The 20,834-nt window shown below is 39.0% G+C and overlaps 1 protein-coding gene across 2 annotated transcripts in view; it reads left to right on the plus strand.

Moving 5' to 3' along the window:
- Positions 1–20,834, plus strand: part of TLE4 (TLE family member 4, transcriptional corepressor) — a 101,438-nt gene that overhangs the window by 7,662 nt on the left and 72,942 nt on the right. The gene's annotated exons all lie outside the window — the stretch shown is intronic.

Consider the following 20,834-nt stretch of genomic DNA (forward strand, 5'->3'; position numbering starts at 1 on the left):
TAAATAAAATGACTTTTTAAGATCACAGGAAAAAAATATCAGTCCAATCCATGTAGATTTTGTTACAAGACTTGGGCAGCAACCATCTGAGTGCTGCTAAAATATTAATTGGATAGAAATGGAAGGGCTCTGCTAGCTGATAGGATGTCATAATCATAGCTGCAGTAGTCGATAGTAAATGATGATAAATGGCATTAGGAACCTTTTAGCAAACTGTAATAACTATGAGGAGGGAAGCAGTATGGATTTGCATTATATCTGATACCCTCTAGTACCAAGTGGATTGCCAATACTGCTTGTTTAGCATTTTCTAAGGGCAATAGGATATTGATTTCTGTCTTACAAGGAATAGCTCTATTTTCACCATTGAAAAGTATTGCAGGTTGTTAAGAAGAAATTGACTTGAAGAGGCTTGACTGCTGCCCATCATGGAGCAAATAAAGCAAAACTGCCGAAGCATGGTGGAGCAGCGAGATGGGGCCCTCAGCAATTTGTTGCTATTAATTTACCATGCTCGACAGCAAATCAATCAGCATCTACTTCATCTGCTGGAGAAAATACTGTCCAAGGCAGATAAAAAGCCCTGTGTGGTAGAGGGAATAGACTGGATTGGCCAAATGGAGGCTGCAGTTAATGTGTAAATAAGTGAAATCAAGGCCACTGTTGCCGAGAAAGCTGTTTTTAATTAGGTTGGGGCTTTATAGTGAGCTATTTAAGAAAGAAGTGTGGAGAGTAGGGGGATATTTATTGCTGACTGAGTTAATATATGGGCTGTAATGACATCCCAGCCTTTAGTCTGCTTGCTTCTTAAGCATTAGTAAATTATTTTGGTAAAGGGCTGAGGATGGGAACCAATTTGTTTAATTTAGGGCAGAGTTTTGACCATTTCTCGTCTTCGTAGCGATAAAACACATATATCACAGAGAAGTGGTTTTGTGCGTGCTACCTGTGCAACACAAAAATGCACCCTTCTTTTTCCTTTTTATTTTTTGGCAATGGTCTGGGCTCAGCATGAATCTATATGCGTGCATGCGTGGACATTTTCTTTGACACATTCAGTAGTTGAGTGTATATAGTCTTGTGTTTGAAAAATAGCTGGAAAGCGAACTAAAATTATACTGGTTGAATTTGTTCTCTGTTGTAAACAGTTGGAAAGATTTAATAGAGATACAGGCAGTGGGTAATCAGAACTGAACTGGAAAACTTCAAAATGAGAGAGATTAGAAGTGAAATTTTGAAGACTGCAGCTCACACAGGACTATTACAGAGGGAGAGAAAAACAAGTGGTGTTTCGATTAAAGTTGCAAAATGTAAAAAATAGGCTGTCAAATCAGTTTGACAACTGAGGCTTGTTTGTCCCAGTTTTAGGTTATTTAGCCTCTGAAGCCAACAGAAAAGCTTAGAAGCTTATGAAAAGTTAGAAAATGTATTATTCTGGAGTTAAACCAGAAATCTTTTACTTGTTAATAACTGCTAAGTTCTGAAACAAGATTCTATGCTTTCTTTTCCTCAGACCTGTTGAGCAGCTTTTCTGTGGAAAGGTCCTGGTAATTACTGAGAAGTTTGTTGTTGCCACTACTCCATGAGTTACTGTTGGAATAACCTTTACCCTTGCTACTGCAGAATAGCATACAAGATGAACTTCTATATCACTAGGTTTTGCCATTCATCAGCAAAGGAAAGTGTCGTTTTCTCACGGTTGTTTAGGGAATTCAGGCAGATGCTTAAGACACAGGAAGTAGCACAAAACATGCTGAGCAAATGTTTAAATTAAGACATATGCTCTGTTTTTACTGGCAAAAGGCTGTGCTCTACAGTGCTTAAACATAAAAGCATTTTTTCTGTCTTTGAAAGGTGCTAATTGCCATGATGTTGCCTGTGTTGTTTATACTGACTATTAATACTGACTGTATTAGTTTATAGGCGCACTTGTAATTACAGAGGGGGCCAGTGGTGACCTTGTGGTTATGGTCGCCTAACAGTTTCTCTTATAAAAAACTCTTGCAATTTTTTTTTCTTTTTTTTTAATGAAAGAAACTTTGAATAAGGAAGAGTGTTCTGGTGAGAACCCTGAGCCCCTTTTGGGCAGCGGTGGGGGAGAGGGAAGGTAGAGGGAAAGGTGATGTGTATCCTTGCAGCGAGAAGCTCTCCTCCTTCCTGGCACCACTGCGGGCTTTTTGGGTTCTCCAGCATGGCTGAAAATAAGACTTGGGCATAAGGCTCCTGCTGAAGAGTCAGGGCTTACTACCCACCAAGAGAGAGAAACTGTGTCACCATTTTGTATCTGGCTTTTGTGCCGTTTTATGTGGTGAGATTTGCCTTCCTTTTAGGGGCAAAAAAGAAGTGCTGATGTCATTCAGCATTGGAAAAAAGCATTAATTAGCAGATAGGTTTCCAAGTGAAGTATTGCTATGCTGGGATGCCCAAGCTTTACAGCATTTGTGTAAATTTGATCCTGTATGTGCATCATGGTGCAGGTTTTAGTTATACACTTGCTGATCTCATTACCAGTTTTCCTAGAGGACCTTTTTCACTGCAAAAAATAGGCATTAGAAAAGTAGAATTAAGACTGCAGAGGTGATTATAAAGCTGACTTGAAAGTGTTTGGGTGCTTGTCTCAGCAACAGAAATAACTTTAAACATAAAGATTCAGGCATGTGAAATAATTGCTGTTGTAAGCTCCTTAAGATTCTGATTTTGATCTATGTTACAAAAAGTGAAGAGGATGCTCGCATAGGTCAGTCACAGTGAGTACTGTAGGCTTGGTCCATTAAAGCTGGCAAACAAAGTTTAACATCAGGGCTGTCAAATGTGAAGAATTCAGAGTTATCAATTTGGTCTATCTTTTTTTTTTTTCCTTTAATGAAAAATTGTGGTGTACTATTTGTGGACGTAACAGAGAAATGGGTTTATCACAAACATGGGCCAGTTTGTGAACAGTGCAATTATAATTGTTACAAAAGTAATTTCTGTGGTCTGCAGATTAAGTACATCTTACCACTGACTTTCAGAAAACCTGTTTAGCTACAAGGTGCAGTGGGAAGCACAACAAAGATGATTATGTGAAACACAGGATGTATAAACCAGTACTTACATTAACTAACAGATGACAAAAGTATATCTTGAAGCTGAACCTATCATCACTCAAGAAATGCTATTATATGCAAGAAATTGAATATTCACATTAAGAATTAATCTTTATTTTAAAATACAAAAATATAAAGTGGTTTTAAGAATACCTATTTGTCTTTCTGTTTATCTGAATATTTACAGGTTTTATCTTGGTTCAAGATGATATTTTTATAGTTTCACTGGTACTGAGTGGAAGATGTTCCTGCCTGTGGCAGGGGGAGTGGAACTAGATGAACTTTAAGGTCTCTTCCAATCCTAAGTACTCTATGATTCTACCTTGAAGTACTTCTTCTCTAATTTTTTCCCTTTGATACTGTTTGTCTTAGTGGTGGCACAAACTTGGTAATTCAGTGTAGCAGAAAGTGTACTGGCACAATGTCAAAAGCAGGTGTTCATAACTTTTTTAAAAAAATTATAGTTTTTAAATATAACTGAAATATATCACAAATAATAAACAGAACTCTAAATAGTGGTGTCTTGTCTGTATGGATAGAATTTAGACGTAAGAAATAATCTTTCTTAGCCCAGGAGAGGTACATGATGCTCTGGTATTGAACACTGCGGTGTTATGGCTGAGACGCTTAAATGTGCAAATGTCAGGCAAGTCAAACTTATAGTCCCCACAGTAGGCTTGAATTGGTCTCTTTATGGTTGTGTAGTTGTATGGTATGCTGTATTGCCAACTCCAAATGTTAAATCATGCCAGTCACTGAGTATTATGAGACCGGCTGAAAATTAATCATGAGATAAACATAATAAATTTGGGGTTCTTTTTACTTCCCATCTAATTTTAAGCTGTCTGTCATGGTTTGAAAAGGCCCAAAATCCAATTCTGATTCCTAGCCCCCCTCCCACAGTCTCAACCCCATGTGAGATGGGTTTTCCAGACAAAAACACGAGACTCAATATGGGGGAAAGGAATATATTACAAAGACTATACACATAAATAAATACTATAATACACTGCATACAATCTTAACTCTATATCTATCTCTACCATGACAGTAATATTTACAATGGGCTAAATCTCTTCTCCCTCCAAATAAAAGTCCAGGAGAGAAGAAGAAGAAAAGACCCCTTCCAGTCTCTGAGCAACAGGTCTCTCTCTAGGCAGCAGGCTTTCTTCTTCTCTTTCAGGCAGCAGTTGTAGTTGCTGGCTCTCTGCCAGCACACACGAGGGGGTCTCCAAGCCCCTCGGCCCTCCATCCTCAAACGGGGGTCTTTCTGTGGACTACGTAACCCCAGACAAGGTCGCATCACCACGGTCATATCGCGAAGCACGGGGGTCTTCGTGACAGTCTGGTATCCTCAGGGGAAATCAAGCCCCTGTGCAGAGCTCCCATGCTCTGACTCAAAGATGGCTGCCAGCTTCTCTGAAGCTGCAGCAAGGGGGGGAAGCCCAAGGTCACCCCCTCCACACACATTCTTTTTGCCGTCCTGCCTTATCTCTCAGGAGGCCGGAGCTTCTTCGCTCCTCTCAGCAGTGCATACTGCACTTTAGGACTCCTCTTAGTCCACCACCCCCTCCTCTTTCTCGGAGGGGTCTCTAGCGAGTTTGGGGGTTTTGGTTTGTCCAGTTCTTACCCCGCGAAACTCTGTTCCTGCTGCTGGCTCGGTTCTACTCCTGCTGCTGCTTCTTCCTTCTCCTCAGACATCTCTGTGTCTTCCATAGCTACATACCGGCATCTGCTGCTTTTCTGGTCTTTATCAGTTGGCTCTTTGCCACTGCTCTTCGGACACTACTGTCTCCGCTGCTGCTCCGTCTGCCCACTCGCAGTGGAGAAAACTCCTTCGGCATCTCAGCCACAGACACTCAGCTCAGCTCCGAGTCCCTGCAGTCCCCCAACCGGGGGCTGGGGGGGGCAGAGCCCCCTAAGGGGCCGGAGCCCCAATTCCTCGTGGCTCACCACAACATGACCACCTCTTCTTCTCAAGAAGTACCACTGCTTCTTTTCCGGTCTCCAGAGATATGTTTATATTTTGCAGGAGCACTGATTGGGTCAAGCCCCAAGGGTCACCACCCCCTGGGGGTTACCACTTTCTTAGTTTCAGGGGGAAAACCTGGCTCAAACCACTACAAACTGTGCTTGGCTCATGCTTCTTAGTTTTTTCTCCAGTGTTCTTCCATAATTGTTTTTTTGCAAAAAAGGAGTAAAACAATCAGGATAAAGTCAATGGAGGTGAGTATGAGATACAGCTGACAACTTTTGTCATAATTTCCTGCTTTTAGAAAATGTGTGATGTGTACTCTGCTAAGAAAAAATAATACCAAACTATAAAACTACATGCGTAGTTTTTGTGCTTTATATATCATAAGATGCCACAGATACAATGGTGGCAGTTCTTCTTTTGTGTTAGAAGGAAAGGTAACACAGGGCATAGTTTTGAGTAGATGTCTTCTAACTTGGCCTCTCTCTTTTGGTCTGCTTAAGTGGTTTCTGTGCAGAATCTTTTACTGCCAGAAGTTTTGGACATTTGCTGGATGAAATTCAGATTCTTCAAAGGAGAAAATCTTTTCACTGTTATGTTTGGGATGTGAAACACTGGCAATGAGAATGTGTGCTTTTCTTTTTTCTTGCTTAAAAAACCTCAGCAGAACAGTTAAGCAGAAGTAAAAATTTGTCCCCTTCATGCTATAAAGAATCTGCATAACAGTAGGTAATGGCACTAGATTTTGTTTGGCATATGTTGTATACTATGTGCATGTTGTATATGGTCACTGGGAATATTTAATTTTTAAAAATTATGCTCTTTCTTCCATCTTAAAGACAGTAAACTTCTCTTGTAGTACTCTGCTTATGTGCGTGGCTTCCTTTAGTGTCTTGACTGTTTAAGAATTTGCAAAAGCAAAAAAAACCCCTCCAACCATGTTCTGGCTTACCCCAGAAAGAAGTGATTGCCCTAGGACTGAGTCGTTGGTGCGGGAGTAGCACCATGTAGAGGGCATGATGAAGCTGCTGCTATAGACATCACCTGGGTTTCAGTTACAGGTGTAGTCAGTGATGCAGATATACTATGACAGAGAGCAAACGAGGTCCTATCCCCTTGTCTTTTCTGACTTTGAACCCTAAATCAAACAAATCAAAACACAGCAAGGCCAATACATGCTTCTCTGCAAATACTTAATAAAATGTCATGATACTTGCAGACAGTGACAGCAAATTCTCAAATTTGCAAAATCTCAATTTCTCCTATTTATCATTTGATTCAAATTTTACTTTTTAAGATCAGGGGAAAATGGAGCAATCATTGAGCAAAGTGTTTATCTTGGACAGCCGCTTTTTCCCATTTCTACACTTTCACAGGGATGAATAAAAAGTTTTCAGCCATGCCTCATATCTGAAATGCTTCTCAATTTCTTTTGAAAACACAGTGCTGTTTTCATTATAAGCTTTCCTATTAATAAATGGAAGGGAGATGAAATAACTACAGTGCAGCCTAGCTTAAGCTTGGAGAAGGGGGCAGTCTTGTAAGTGACAGTGCTTGTCCACGTGTTTTCATGACAGCTGCTTCACTGTCAGCTGTGAAGGGCTAGGTTTCTTTCAGTAGCTCCAGTGGTGTCTCTGACCAGCTACCTGTCCACTTTGGGAGATCCTATGTTGGGTATGAGGTGGACAAGCCACCATTTAGCTGCTTAATAGCCAAGTAGCCAGCTGAGCTGAGCTGTGTCGTGGTTTTGTCTTTGAGGCGGATATGGGTCACTGCTGAATTTTTATGGTAGCTGCAGGAGGAAACCACCTTTCTATGGTTGCTGCAGGAGGCAGGAGTTCAGTACTCATATTTCATGAAGCACTGTGGGTCTGCAGAGAAAAGTCAGTGTTGCTGTCTGTTCTATTTCATGCTCTGGGTACCTGCAGATGGTTACCAGGAGATAGAACACCACAGATACTTGACTTATCCTCCTTTCTGCAACTCTTTTGATTGTATTTGGAGATAAAAGTTGAAAGTACAAGACAAGACTGGTCTTGTGGTAACATTTGGAGAAGAAAAGCAAAGAGGATAAGGCCAAAGCTGGCCAAAACACCCTGGATTTTTGGCTTGAGGGAGAAGGCAAAGAATAAGAAATGTTTGGAGGAAGTTCTTCAGTTGGTTTTCTTCTCACATCTCCTATTTCCCTGCACTACTATTCACTCTATGTGGCAACCATCTACTTTGTTAGTGATGCCCTTGAAAGATGGTACTGTGCTGATGTGTGAGAGTCAGCTACAACATGACTACTGTCTGCTTGCTGTAATTTTGTAAAGCATCTGACTAGATACAAAGTAGGTGCCTTTTCTTAAAATATGCAGTAGGTGCCTTTGCTTAAAATTATAACACAAGAAGATTGGGGAGACTTTGGGCATAAAACATACCCTGTATGTTTGTCTCAATGTGTTAACAAAGGATAGGTTGTCTATTCTTATCCACAGTTTAATCAGTAGACTTTCTGTCCTAATTGCAGAAGGCCGTTGCAGTCTGAACATGTTGCTTATCTACAATTTTTATTAGTACTTCTTAATTTCTGGCAGCAAACTGTATCTTTTCTTTCTGTCTTGTCCTAAAAAATAACTACAACACCACCAAAATCAAACATTGATGAGAGTTTCCTGCTTATTTGTTGCTCTAAAGCAATATCAATGCTGACTTCATCCAAACGTCAAAGGACTTTGAGTTACTTGTCAGAGTTACTTGTTATGCATTTACTCTTGAAAAGTGAATTGTATATAAGTTCTTGGTTTAATTCATTCAAGAGTGGTGTCCTGCTTCCTTTGCATCTTTGCTTCCAAGTTCTTCTGGAGATGGCTGTTAAGGAGAATGAAGCAATAATGACTTTAATGTGAAGGCCATGAGAAGAACATCTTTCATGTATATTTACAAGGCATTTAGTTTTCTCCCTCCTACAGTATTGCCCAGTTTATCTCCACAGACCAACATGAAACTTGTTTCACTTGTTGTCAGCCTAAGAAAAATTCTTACAGTTACGTGCCTGTGGTGTCCTGGAAATTTCTGGGTAATGGTTTATTTCTGACATTTTGTCTAAAACCGCAATCTTCTTAGGTTTGATCATGTAGATAGAGATGTAAAAAGCAACAGCACCACAAGGCTGTACAATAGGAGAGCCCCCATGAGCATAAATATGGCTGCTTTTTTTTTTTTTCTGAGATTGTAGGTTTCTATTTGAAGATGAGTTTCAAGCATGTGTACAAGATGCTTTTAAAACTAACATTAGCAGCCTTGATGTTACACACTTAAAACCTACCTCTGTGGAAAGATGAAAGACTTTTCTTTGGAGATACATCCAGCTTCTTCGAATATGCAGCATTTTTTTTTACAAATATGCCTTCAGTCAAATGGACATACAGACCTTGTGAATGTAGGAAATTAGTATATTTTGTCCTTTCTTTAGTTACTATTAGCTCTCTTTTCTGCTTGTAACTCTGTGTATTTCTTCTAAAACATTGATTTTTAACATATCTTTATGTAGGTGAGAAGAATCCTAGGATAATCTTAGTTTATACATTTAAAAAAAAATGCAGCTGTAAGTATGCATTGCATTAAGGGTCAAGAGTGGTTTTTTTTAAGCCTGTGATAGAACCTGGAGAGCCTGAAAATCTGTAGACACGGGAAATACCTCTCTGTATTAATGTGAAGCAATGCAGAAAGCTCTTAGGTGGATGAGATGCAGCTGCCAGGATCTAGGGCTTGGGGGCAATACAGATGCAAGTTTCCGGACTATGCTGTCAAGGTCTTCCTGTGAGACCTCGGACAAGCCACTTTTACTGCTCTCTGGAGCGAGATGGGAGCAATGCTGTGGACACTTTTGTACCACTGGGCTGCAGGGCCCACTGAACAAAGGCAGAGAAATGCTTGTGGTATGGGGATGAGTTAAGAGATTCAGTACAGTGCCAAAGAAATCCATCACATAGGAAAAGGTAGCTCAGAGGGGAATGAGGTCGCAGGAGTGTCTCAGATACGTCACTGCTTGAAGGCTGAGCCACCAAAGTTGATGCTGCCAGGGCGTGCTGCCTTGGTTTGGTAGTTCTCAGAATCACTTTTTGAAGAGTGGCACCTGAAATTTATTTAAAAGTATAAGCATAGTACTGATTTTTCTTAAACAAAAAACTGTTAAAGGCAGCACTCTTCGTTCGTCATAGTTCAGCTATTTTTCTGTTCTACTAGCGAGACCCACATTTCTTCTCTCCCAGGAAAATGACTGGGATACCCAGCAGGAAGCTGTCTCGTTTGCACGAGATCCTTAATGGTTCAGTCCAACTGAAAGAGGAGAGACAGGTGCTGTGCTGTCCCCCTGGAAAGACTCTGGCCAGCTGGACAAGTTTACTGGGTTCCAGTCTCTGCCCCAAACCCACGGTTTAGCCTGCAGTGTTTCTTCAAGTATAATGATTCTGAGCAGGAACTGGAAAAGAGACATTCCTTCTCCAGTGAAAAAATTGGGAGTCTTTCCAGTGCTCACAGAAACCTATTAGACAGGGAAGGAGAAGTAAAGAAAGAACTGAAGTAATGGATATAATGCTCTGATTGAACTCTTTAATTACTAAGCTGTTACATAGAAATCTGTCTGTTCTCCACTCCTTTTTTTTTAGTGTGCTGCTGCTGTATTTTATGTAGGAATAATTCTGGCAGAGTTCAGTCCTGGATATGGAGACTTCTGTGTATTTTTGGTGACTTCAGCATTGTGTCAGTCTGGAGTGGGGAGTCAAGGGGGGGTGAAGATCAAAGTTTGGGATTTTAATACCTAAATTTTTGTGGTGGTGTGTCTTGTTTTTTTTCAGATGCAAAGGTACCATTTATGTATCTGTAGATAAGAGTAGAAACCCCTACATGCTTAGGAATTCTAGAAAATCTTCTTGAGCATTTATCTGTTGCTGAATTACATGTCTAGTGTGCTTAGATATTTTTAAAAATTCCATTACATACCTTCTGGAGACTTCACCTCTGGCTTTCACTGCTTCAGATCTCTGTCTGGGAAGTGGAAGTAATACTATTTCCTGAAGCATAGCCCTTACCACAGAGAATTGTTTGGAGAGCAGTATGTTAAGAAATAGGAAGTGGGATGGTATTAGATGGGAGTCACTTCGAAGTGACTGTGTTTATCTCCTAGAGCATTATGCTTGGGGCAAAGTGCTCTTTCCCAAGACAGTTTTGTCCTTCTTTTGCTTTCCATGTGAATTCTGCTGTCTTCCATCCAGCTGCAATTAATGGCTCTAGGGATGTGCCTTTCAGTGGTAATACAGTCAATGCTTTGATTCGTGTTAAGGAAGTTTGCCTGTGGTAGTCTATCCTATCAGCCTCTGTTCTCCATCTGTATAATGGGATAATACTACTTTTTTTACCGGGGTGGAATTTTTCTGGGAAAACTGAAACAAACTTTCTTGCCTTGTGATAGTGTGTCCGTGCCTGCCACCTGTATGTGCAAATCTTTGCAATGTGTGTATAGCTATGAATGCAGGGGCTGCAGTACAGTGGGATCTTGATTCTCTGGTAGAAGCAATTATATTGTAAAGTTAGAGAAAATACAGGCTTGGATAAACTTTTCTGTGCTTGATGGTTCTATGTGGAGCTGTGCAGAATTAGTCTAAGATAGGCTCTTGGTATAGCTCTTTAACTAGTTTCCCAGTCTCTTTTTAGCCTCAACCCACTAGGCAGTGAATCTGTACAAGGCTTTTTCTTGATTTATTTGTTGAAGAGGTTGAAGGAAGGAAGGAAGGTAATGACAATGTGAAATATCAAAAGATTAGGCAAACGGGCTTAGTATTCAGCAATGAGGATCGCAGCTTTGGTTGAATCTCTCCCCACATGTGAGAAGCTGTAAAAGTAATTTTGAGTGTAAATGAAAGTTGGACTTTGGAAAAGAAGTACTAATCTTAGAGCTATCTTTAGCATAATACAGGAGAAAGGTTTGGCACGTGGTTCTCTCCACTGAATTAGTGCTGTGCTTTTCTGCTTTGGTTTGAGCAGTGAAATTTAGGTGGTAAAGCAGGTCACTTTCTCTTATTTGAGCATCACTTTGCTCCTACCTATTGTGGTTACCCTTCCTCAGAGGGGTACAAGACTCTAATATATCTCAGTGTACAGTCTAACTTAGTCAGTAGAGTAGCAAAAAGCCTAATGAGTTCTACACAGGTTCTGCAGTAAATATTGAGAGTGGTTTTGTATTGCTTTAGGCTGTGTTGGCAGAAAATGGCATCTATTTTCAAGACTTTGTTTATGGGTACAGAGTTAAGATAAAGTGCTGTTTGGTGCATGTGAATGGTATACAAGAGTATCACTGAAGTACTCACAGATGTGCTTTCACCACTGTTGAACAGACTTCCTCAGGTCCTGATAACTGAGGAGTTGGCAAGGTTTTACTGTTCTAATAATTTCTCCAGCTTCTTGGGCTATTCTATAGGTAGTTTAAGGCAATTCTGGTTTTATGTCCATGAGTGAAATTATACTTGTGATGATGAAAGTAATTGCATCCCTTCTTAATGACTTAAAAAACAAATGTTTTCTCACTTCTCTTTCCTTTGCTTTCATCCACGTGTCATGGTGTGTTACATAGTAAAAACTGACTTATTTCAGTAAATAAATGAGTAATTTTAAACTGCTTTCTCTTTATATTGAAAGTTAATATTTTCCAGCTTATTTTTTCATCTTCACTGAAGCTCACACAAAGGAAACAGTCTGAGCTATCCACTTGTTATCAAACCTATTTCCCTTTCTACTCTTCCCAACATTTTCTGTTGCCTTTTTGAAAAACAGATAATGATTTTACACAAACAGGTTTGCAAACAGTCAGTAGGTAATTCAGTGATTTTAAGGTTTTCTTTTTTGTATTCTGGCAAATTTCTAATGCAAACAGAATAGCACAACTAAGTCTCTAATTGTCATGGGAAGCTGCTGTTACAAAAAGGAATAATTATCACAGTTTGTGCAAAACAGATTTTCATAAACCAGAATAGATCAAACCTCTGTGTACTTTTGTGGGTAAAAATGTTAGGATTTTTCATCTAAATGCTTGCCTGAAACCTTTTTGATTAAAAAAGTAGCAATAATACAGACCTAGAAAATTAATATGAAATTAACAAGCCCAGAGACTGCATTTGAGTAAACCATAGAATTACTCCATGGCAAAAAGCCAGAGATCCATTAAAAAAATCCAAAAGAAACTGAGCATGGAAATGTGATTTTGCTGTCTCTCATGCTGTCTGCTTTAACTGATAAATATGCATTCTTTTGTTCGTGTGGGTTTTTTAATGGTTTTGATCACAGCATTTAATTTCTTCATTTGACCAGTACCAAGTTGGTATGACCACCACTAATTTGCACTAGTTTTTATTTATTTATTGTTTCAAATTCACTGTGCAATTGGATATTGGTGATTTGATTTACCAGGTGGCTCAGAAACTTTCAGCTAAACCAATCACGATACTAACCTGAGAGGCGAAAAGTTTAGATTATGGTTGATAACAATACAACTTGGTTGCAGGGAGGAAGAGAAAGAGAGTGCCTTACCATGCCCAGAGAACTATGTCTAACAAGATGAGCAGCTTGCTGCCATGTAGTCTGCTCACTTGACTGTGCTCTTGTTTTCTGACTTAAAATGTTCACAAAAAATCTCATCTTGAAGATTTTGTGTGTCTAGAAATGAAGTTTTCTGTGCATTTCAAGTGCCTGTTTTTATGCCAATTTGAAGTGCATATGAGGCAACAGTGAAAGCCTTCTCTCTATCTCAAGAGCAGACACAGCATAACTGGTGAGTGTGTAGTCCATGTTTCTGGCCCAGATGTCTTTATAGTAGAGGAATCATGGGTGTAAAATTGAAACAACTTCATGATGGAATCTTGTTTGACTGATACCTTTTCTGATAAGAACTTGTTTAAGGAGAAATGTGCTGATCACATGTTTAATTTGTTTAGAGGTTGATTATTTACCCCCTACATTTGCTTGAATTTGATGTGATTTCCATGTTGTAGACGGTTTTATTAAAGTTTGTAGGTGCAGTATGATGGAAAGCACATTTAACATATGGTGTGTCTTGAGCATTTTTCTGAAATTAGTGCAGTTCATGGTAGCTCTCTGCACCAAGTATGTTCTCACAGAAGTTACACACCGGAAAATGTTCCATAAAATTTACATTTCCTAAATAGAGAGTTCTTGCTCCATTCTTCCTGTTCTGCTTCTTACGGCATTTTCTTAAAATTGTCGTTTCTTGAAAATTATTTTACATTGAAATCCCTCATGGATAAAGAGTATTTGAAAATTTCAATAATGCTGATGTACTTTAAAGATAAATGCCACTTAGTTTTGCTTGATTTAGAGTCTCTCTGTTCTGGTGGGAGTTTCACTGGGGGAATGCCATTCAAATGAATTGAATGTGAAGATGTACTTAGTGTATCCTGCTGTCTTGGACAGGTGAATTTTCTGAACATATTAAGAGTACATGTCTTACAAATGTCTTAGCATTTGCTTTGCAAATGTGTCTTCTTAGGAAGGCTAAAAAGAGAATCGTAAACTGCCTGATTATTTTAGATGTATTTCCCTAGTGAAACTACCACTTGTTAGGTATTCACATGCTGAAGGATTAAATTACCTGTTCTTTCTTTGATCTCCATCACTTAGGACAAAAAATAGCAAGCAACCCTAGTTGCAGAAATGCTGGAATCTGAATGAATTATTTTCAGCAGAGATAGTTATGATCCCCACTGATTTAAATTATGAGCAATGACAATTCATATCAATGTTTTCTCCTCAATAGGAGTTGGAATTACAGTCTTTTTTTGTTCTTCCTCTTTGGAAATTCTGCTGCATCAGGAATTCCTTCCTGCTGAGCTAGTTGTTGGAACAAGTCTTCTACTTCGAAAATGTGAATGTGAATCAGTATCAGCTGAATCGTGGCAGAGATGTGTGGAATGCTGGAACTTCCAGTCTTTGCTTGTTGGATGAATGCACTTGGTTCGCTAGGTCCTTGGTACTGTCCCCCTTACTCTCAGGGCAACCTGCTCCAGAGAAAGGGAATTGGGATCCTCACTGGCTATGTCATCATATGCAGTATGGTGTAAACCCCTAGTAACAAGATGGGTAGATAGTTCGTTCACCCTACCTCGCCCTTCCATATAGGGTGCTGCAATATGGAAGTTTTCAGTTGGTGCTTCACTAGGACTGGCATTGCCTTCTCAAGCACGAGGAAATTATGAGTTTGAAACTTGCATTTAAATTCAGAGTAAAAGAAAATGTGTCCTATTTATACACCCTTAGTGTTTTAGTAAACTTTCACTTGTGGAGTGTTGATTTAACAAACAAAAGACTCTCTAGATAAGAAAGGGAGAAAGGTGTCTTAAATGTACTCTGCTTCTCAGATGATCGCTTTATTCCAGAAACTGGAACTTGATAAAGACCACCAAGAAACATGAAACATTTACTTATCCTCAGAAAGAATTAACAGGTATCATACTTCCCTTGGTTTAAAATGTGAGCATAGTAATATGACTTATTAGAATGTCTGTCTTTACAAAGATTCAAAATTGAAGCTTGATTATATCATTGCCACAAAATTCACTGTACTGTTCTTTCATCTCTTTCAGGGATGTTAAAATTATGCTTCTGTATTGGCTTAAAAGGGGGAGTATTTTTGTCTATTATTTCAAATACTAAAATCTGTTATGTTAATCTGCGGAAATTGCATCTGAGTATTGCTCCTGTTCATGGTACAACAGCATAGTTGCAACAGAAGACGAGTTAAAATGTTGTTTCCTTTAAATAAATACCTTGATTGCTGTTCACGATGTATTGTGAAATTGCTGGGTAGGAAGAAGAGATGAAGGATTGAAGGTGAAACATGACAAAGTTTTCAAACACTCTAAGAATTCTTGTAATCAGACTTAACAAATCCATCAAATAGATCAGTGTACTTATTCCTTGTATTATCTTTCTGGAAGCAAACACGATCAAGTGTGATTATCAATGAATCAGACAGGTTATGGGCTCCACCTTTCATAACCTGCAGGGCCGAGTCAGATTAAGCAAAGGAAACCAGAGGCGAAAAGAAATGGCAGTCTTGTTCCTGATGGAGAAAGACTGATTCGTGAGCTCCAGACGAATTTGGAAGAAAATAAACTTGAGTTCATCAGTCACATTATATCTCTTGTTTTTATGGGTGACTTCTGATTGCGGCTTTTATAAGTTTATTGGTCAGCTTTATGTAGTTCATTAAAACCTGCAACAACACAACACTTGCTGGAGAAACTTAGTTTTCTTGTCAGAACGTTGTGTGTTGCCACTGATTGTAGTGTTTTCTGCAAGCTTCAAGACTGAAGAGTACAACTTTTTAGGTGTAACTGGAAGTCTGTTGCAATCTTCACAGTTCTCAACTCTGATAGCATACCAGCTTCTTGGTGATTAACATTTGAAGCATACTGCTCCAGAGTAAGCACTTTAGCCATAATACAGGGAGTGGATAGGATAGGGTATGTGGGCTACTAGGTGCCTATAGCTCTTTCTGAGTCTTCCTGTGTGTGTATTTGCAGATGAAAGTGAAGTGCAGGGAGGGGTCAGAAATGGACACTGGCATTCTATTTTATAATGTGAAAATTATTTTAGTGTTTATTTTGTGGTAACATTTCTAAAAAGAGCATCAGGACCTCCTTTTTTAAAGCCCTATATATGTAAATTTTAAAAGCATAGTTTCTTTTAGATTCAATTTCTAGATATTTTCAGCTTGTCCATGAAATGTTGCCTCCTTAATATTTTTTCAGGGCAGTTAAGGCCACCTCAAGTCAAACATAAGCATACTGAGAACAAGATTTTACTCTCAACTGTTTTTCCTTTGATTAATTTTTTGTGATGTACACATTGAAACTACTGATCTGTGGTATTTCTTTCTGACTAGTTCTCCTGCCACCCCTGAGGAACAGAGTATAAATGAACTTGTGATGTAAATAAATAGAGAATTTTCTTCATCCAGTTAATTTAAAACTGCACACTAGAACCACTGTGTGCATATAGTTACAAGGGCAGGCTCAGACTGGATTCTGCCATTATCAGCAGATGCAGAACTGTGGTCAGACTCTTTGGTGGGGTGTGTGAGGGTGGAAATTGAGTAGTAAGAGACTGGTGATTGTGCATGTGCTGTTGTGTTTCAGCAGTGATGGGAAAGATTAAAATTGGAAATTCTGACCTAATTGCAGCTTGGAGATAGATGCAAAATACTGAACTCTGAGCCGTAGGGTGATGCCACAGGTTTATAAGCTTAAAACATTTTTTTTTCCTGTGTTTCTGACTATAAAGTCAGATCCTTCACCTGGTGGAGAGTGATGAAAATATCTCAGCCCTATGTAATGAGGACGTATTTCACAAAAAAAGTGTTGCAGTGAAATGCTGAGGATTGCTTGTAGGTGAAGGCATAGTACCTTATAGAGGGACTTCAAAGCTCTACTGATGGAAACAGCATTTCCTGTGGCAGTGTCCTTTTACTTGTTTCCATCTGATTTTTCAGCAAATGTTTCCTGCTGCCTTTGAGGAAGGGAAATTGAAGCCAGTCTTTGCCATTTCAAGTTCCACTTGCAGCCTTTTTTCTGGATGCTCTGCAGTTTCTGGTGTCAGGGTGGGGCAGGATGCAGCTTGGTGGCAACCTGAGAAACTGAAGAACTATGGTAATCTCCAGGCTGTTCATTTGTTTGCCTACTTGCTGATAAAAGTTGATATTTACAAAAAACATTGACTTCATCAGGTGGCAGGCTTGATGCATGTTTATATGTCACCTTACTTGACTTGCTTTTTATTGTCTTAAACACGAATGATTCAATATGTATCCTTTCTTTCTGAGTTGAGCTCCACGTGATTCTTGAGACATTAAATAAAAGCTATGTCTTATCAGTTCACTTCAGCAGCCCACTGAGTGGTACGTACATTAGGAAATTGATTTTGAAAAGTCTGCCACTCCAGTTTATTGCTTGTGTTGCTGTTTGCAGCATTTTGTGCAAAATAGGCATGTAAATTAATTTAGAGAGGCTGAGTATCATGTTTTCAGTACTTTAAGAGCTTAGCTGGGTTATTTGAAAAGAAATTTGGTAAGGAAGTGAGGTAGACAATGTACCCGTGATTATTTGGCACTCTGATGACCCTGCTTACATCCAACTCGTACATAAACATCAGCAATTGGCTTAGCAAAGAATAATTTTTTTGTTCAGTCTTCTTTGTATCATAGAACTTTTCCCTCCACTTCCTTTGACTACAAAACTAGACTCTTTGAGTCTTGGTTTCCAAACACCATTTCTTTAGGGCTGAGGAGAAATTTGATATTCAGGGCTTGCAGTATTTCCTCCAGTTCCGTAGAACTGGAGTAAGCACTTCCAGACAACAGTCTGTGATTAAAACAAAACATATTCTTCTTTATGAATGAAAAGTTAATTTTCTGGGAAATACTAAGATTAGCTTTTTTTTCTTGCTTTATTCAGAATCATTACATGTTTCATACAGTGTAATAATGGTTTTTTGTTCTCACTAATTTGCGAAATGCTTGTTTAGGGTGTGTGCATGTGTTCTTGGTAAGCACTTAATAAACTAGATTGATCTTTTTGGCAAAGGCTGCATTGTGTAGAACAAATTAAACCTGAAATAACAGTTGTTTCAGATTATTTTTCTGAAAGCGTAATTGCATATATTCTTCTTACTACTGGCTGCTGAAATGGGTTTCCCAATAATGTTTTATTATTCTGTTTTATTTCAACAATACATATATAGTAGGTTTTTTTCCATTCCACTGACAGACCTAGAGCCTCCAGTGGTAATTCTTTACCAGCAATTTTTTTATAATTTTAATAACCATGGAACTTTGTGAAATATAGTGGAAATATTTTCCTGAAGTTTATATACTATAAATAAAATCCCAATTCTCTTTTTTTTTTACAGAATCATTTAGATTTTTTCCAGAAAAAGGGGAATACTAATAGATATTTTTTAGGCAACACATTTATTCTGAACTCCCTATCTATGAGGACATTTCTGAGTACTTCAGTATCTGGAGTTTATATGACTCTTGCTTCTTTTTTCATCTCCATCAGTGCTAAGTATTTGGACATATGCTAAAATGCTAATAAGGCACTTAAACGCATTTCCGTATTTTACCATGTGCTTATGTCCTGTTTTAGCTGTTTGTGGCAAGGGTAAATGGATTTAAACCACTTATGTTGTAATTCTGAAAGGGATTTAGGAGTCAAATGGTCCATCACATGCTCCCCTTCACCTACAACTGATAGCTGTGGAGCTGTGGTTGTACCCTAAAGTCCAGTTTTGCTGAGCCCTCTTAATGGACTGGGTTATCCTACCTTGTGGAACCTGAGGTATAGTCTTGTCCATAGACTTATCTTTGAACATTTTTCAGAATCCTTTATAGGTACTTATGAACTTAAGAGGTCAGATTTTTAGGTGTATTTAGGAACTTAAGTACCATTTAACTTATCAACTTTGATCAAAAAGATTTTGTTGTCTGAACTGGGGACCTTAGCTGTTACTCTTGTGTTGTATCCCTGAGATAATGCTGAGGCACTGTTAACTGGTACAAGTTCTCATTCCTTTACTAGGATCAGATTCTGGCACAATGATTTAAGTATCGTCTCTTTTTAAAAATGATGCCACGTAAGTAACTATGAAAAGAGATCAGAACTTCTAAATACTGTGTTGTAGGTCTCTCCCAAAGGATGGAAACAGTACAACCTTGCATTGCATCAGTAAAAAGACAATTCAAGCCCAAGCCTTCCCTTTCTGAGTCTGCTTCATCTTTTCTGGTTCCGTGCTTGTGTGCTTTTATGCAAAACCAAACATCTTTTGGTTTAGGGAAAGTAGTAATAGAAGTGTCTTAGTGTGTTAGCAGATTTGACAAACTGTGGCAGCACAAGCCATCTTTTTTATGTTTTGGCATGAAGAGTCACCCTTTTATTGTGCCATTATTGCTATTTCAGAGCATCGTGCTGTATCCACAGGCAGTAATTTAGCAGTTGTTTATCAGGAGCTTTCATAAAGCTTTGAATAGTATTATAACAATCAGTAACACTAGCAACAGCATTTCAGAATCTGTACCAGTTTACGTGGGATATCCGTGAATGTAGTTGTTCAGGGATGCGTGACCCACATAACCTATAAATGTGATTGGAAGTTACACTGCTGGCATAGGCTGATGGATAGCAGAATAGAACCCTGATTAACCATGTAATTCACAGGCTGGGAATATATTGTCCTAAGAAACATTTCATTAGATGCAATCAGCGTTTCAAGCAGTCAGATGAAATTAAAATGTGCTGTTTGTTTCCTCCATCCCCACTCCCCTCTCCCCTTGTGTTTCTTCTTAGGTAGCCCTCTTATTTATTTATTTATTTATTTATTTACTTATTTATTTTATTTCCAGAGTTGGAAAATACTACTTTGATGAATCTGTTCCTCACCCTAAAGCTGTCTGTCTGTTCTTCATCAGAAAGCAGGTCGCAGTTCAGTGAGCAGAAGAAAAGATTTTAGTAGAAGCTCTGCCAAGGGCTGTAATGCATCATTTTAGGGCCCTAATTACATTACAGTGACAAATATCAATGGTGACAACAGCAATAACCTACATTCTTTAATGGCTATGCTGGAAAAGGAGTTTGGGCGCTGCGCCATCAGATTAGACTTGGTTTCAAAATATAGGCCATTAGAAGTGTGTGTGTCCACAGTATTATTGGCTGATAACTATAGCCCAGTGGATGGGCCTGTAAATAAATGAAGGCTATCTAAAGCCTAGTCCCATGGGAAAAAAGAGGTAAAATTAGATGATTGTGGAAGCAGCCGTGTTTCTGAGACAACTTTGGCTTTTCATGTGAGGAACTGAATGACTGATTTTATGAAATCATGCTTTTTCCTTCTCCTACCAGTTAAACTGATCATGAAAAGCCCATTGACCTGATGTCTAAGAGAAAAAAGAGACCCTAAATTGGTTATGAAATGTAAGGTTTTAAATATCTGTATGAGTGTAGAAATGTGGAGTTGTTCTTTACTTTGTGTCAGAGTTTGTACCTTATGCAAAGAAGAATGAGTTTCCGGGCCCCCACCAGGGGCAGTAGGAATAGGTCTACTGAGATGCTAACCTGTGTGAGCAGTATAAGCCTTCAGGTTTTAGGGCAACATCGCAAGAAACCCACTCAACTAGCTTCTGGAGGCTAACTGCTTTCTCTTGTACATTTTGCGGAAGACAATCAAGCCTGTTGCTGTGGCATTATCTCCCACAGTTAATTGCAGAAACAGTTGCAGTGTCGAAACAGACTGTACTTCGTATTTACTATGTGAAAATGTCTGGTGTAAGACTTTCCTTGGTACAGAATGTGTAATGCCCTTCCTATCATTTGTGCATGTACACACTGTTTTGCTTCATGCCTTTGGCCTGCCTGTGGTCTCCAAAGGCAGGCAGTCTCTGTCTTGGTCATGCTGTGCCTCTGCAGTCTGCTGCTCAGTTGTGCTGTTTCCTTGCTGCCCGTGTGTTGAGGGTGATAAAATGTACGCACAAATGTGCAACTGGGGACGCTCACTATTAGGGGAAATGAAGACTGTTTTAATAAGGAAAAATTGTAAACACTTTGGTATAGCAAGGGCTTCTTGGCTTTGTTGTGACTGGCCTAGTGGGCCCCTTGTCTAGCTCAGAAATGCTGCTGGGAAATGTTTCCACATCACTTGAAGCTGTTTTAGCAAGTTCTTTTTCTTCT

The sequence above is a fragment of the Neopelma chrysocephalum genome, unplaced genomic scaffold, assembly GCF_003984885.1.
Source record: "Neopelma chrysocephalum unplaced genomic scaffold, ASM398488v2 Primary Assembly neopelma1_96936, whole genome shotgun sequence".
Taxonomy (NCBI): Eukaryota; Metazoa; Chordata; class Aves; order Passeriformes; family Pipridae; genus Neopelma; species Neopelma chrysocephalum.